Genomic DNA, 2,790 nt, shown 5'->3' with positions numbered 1-2,790 from the left:
GAGGAAGGGAGAGGGGAGGAGGGAGGGGGAGGAGGGAGTGGGCGTGGAAGAGGGATTGGGGGAGGGATTGGGATAGGGGGAGGGAATGGGGAAGGGGAGAGGGAGTGCACTTCTTCACGATGTTCCAGCTGTAAAGATGACGGGGATTGTTACTCACAGTGTGGAGAGGTCACTGCTGTGGTTTGTCTCGTCAGTTATCTGTATATCTGACGCCCTGGGAGTTAACGTTTCGCCTCGTTATTATATAGCGACTTAATTAAGCGGGTGGATGGTTCATGGAATTCTTTTTGCTCAACTCTAAGTTCGAGAATACCCTCTTGGGATTCAAACTGCGGACCCCTCGCATTGCAGTCAACATGCGCTACTCAATGGCTTGTGTGGGCAGTCTGTCCCTGAAGTTTAAGTTTCCCCGTCCAGGCAAATCAACAATTGAGTGGTCACGACGCGGTGAAATCAGGCGCTCGTTAATTTTTGGGGCATAATTTGGAGTTATTAGTATCATCTTAACGTTTGTTCAGTTGTCTTGCTGTCGGAGAAAAAAATACCCATCTATCTTGAATAGAAGTCAAGATGTTTGAGGTTGAAGAAGGTGGGGTCGCCTGGTTTCAAAGGTAGAATTAGCGAGAAAATAACCGCCAAAGTTTGGTTATTTCCATAGCTTGAGACTCCATGGATACTAAAAACTTACTTTTTCGTGCCTTTAATCTACGTTTTACCAGTAAAATCCACCCAGAAATCTGTTTTTTTATTGGACAACAATGGTGTCAAGCCAAAACCCCCCCAAAAAACAACTAAAAAATTCGACAAAAATTGCCAAACTGGCAGAAAGATGTCAATTTCTTCAATTTCGTTATTTTGACGAACGCCTGATTTCACCACAATGTCTTACAATTTTTATTTTACTGACATTACATTGGGTCCATATCTACAGAACATGTTTTCTATTCGACACGTCGACCGCTGATCCCAATGCACGTTTTCATCCGATGTAGCCAGCGGCCAAACACAATGACCATGACGTCAACTTTGGCCAAAGTCCTTAGACCACCATAATTTATTGTTTCGAGCACGATTTCTTCCCGGACTTCAGATCAGCCCCCCCCCCCCTCCATACGACTTTCATTTTTTCCCCCAAATAAAAGGAGGACAGTGGCACTCCTAGGGAGGAAAAAAAGGGGGGAGTGGCATCTAGATCACAGGCAGCGAAATGTGTAGAAAGGCAACAGACAAAGATGATCATATTCTAAACATAACACGTTTTGTTGTCTTAACTCAGCTAAAAGACTTGAAAATTACATTCCACATCATATTAGTTCATCCCGAGAATGTCTTATCCAACGTGAGAATCTCAGATTCCATAACCCGACACACGGACAGGCACGTACACACATTCTCTGCACACAGGTCAGCCCCACTTCCTGAAGCATTTTCCTCTGGAATGTTCATTGTTGTCGATGTACATAGTTCATAACAATATCCTTTGAAGAACGATAAATTAATGCTCTTTTTAACGCAGCTGGAACCAGTTTTCAAATTTCGCCAACTTTTAAAACTTTAATGGGTTTTTTATGGTTGTATGTTTTTTTCCTTTCTTTGTTTGTTTTTGTTTGTCGGTTTTTTTCCCTCGAGTTGCTCTCATGGCTGACGCCGCGGTGTGGTAGACCCAAGGTGCGCTAGATTCTGCTCCGAAGATTTACGTACGGTCTGTTCTATACTCCGCCATCTGTTCTATATTCAGTCATCTGTTATATACTTAGCCATTAGCAAAATTGTCTTTCCTTTCTTTCTCCGACACCATGACTGTTCGCAAAGAAAGTTGTGTGTGTTATACATGTATTTTGTTTCGATATAATTCTCCAGCACTGCACGCAGGTTAATGGAAGCGTCATATTTTGATTGACTCAAATAAACAATCGTTAGTAGGCTTTTGGGACACCTGGATAGACATAAAGGTCTTGAACGTCTAGCTCCCACTGGCAACATTGAAGTCAAACGAGACAGGGGTAGGCTCTCTATATATAGACCACAAGAGCTCTGTGTTATGTGTGTTGCGATGTGTCGTGTGATTGTGTGTAGCTGGTTCTGTCTACAACACACTACACGGTAATCCGCATGTCATTAGGAAATGGCTATCTTGCCCAGAACCCTCCCCCCTCTTCAACACACACACACACACACACACACACACACACACACACACACACACACACACACACACACACACAAGTTAGGAAAAGGTCCTGTCTGTTTTGCGTTTAAAATTCCCAAACTTTGACGTCTAGTATTTTAAAATGTGAATGCGGCTGGTTGCGTGAAACTATCAGGATGTCTCTGTTTGAAAGCTTTCTTTGACCACTCCCACACAGTCACATTAGTAAGGTGGATAGAAAACCAAACTCCGACGATAAATTACCCCTTTACCCCCCCTCCCCTCCCCACACACACATACACATACACACACACACACACACACACACACACACACACACACACACACACACTGAACTCACACATCCTCACCGAGACTTGGATATTATACTTTAACAAATATGGCGCACCCTGGATCAGCTATGGCGATGACCACTACTTGCTCACGACTAGCCTATTGTGTCACTTTTGAGGGCTTGGAGATTTTCACCGATGCATTCAAATGTCTTGTCTTATGCACTGGCCCCTCAGATATTCGCATCGCTCAAGGGGTGCCCACTACGGATGGGATCGGCCGATCGGACCGATCGCCCGACTCGATCGCCTCAAAAACAAACGTGTTTGTTTTCAGTTTCAGGCGAT

Source organism: Aplysia californica, unplaced genomic scaffold, assembly GCF_000002075.1.
Source record: "Aplysia californica isolate F4 #8 unplaced genomic scaffold, AplCal3.0 scaffold00156, whole genome shotgun sequence".
Lineage (NCBI taxonomy): Eukaryota > Metazoa > Mollusca > Gastropoda > Aplysiida > Aplysiidae > Aplysia > Aplysia californica.
Note: the sequence above shows the minus strand (reverse complement) of the source record.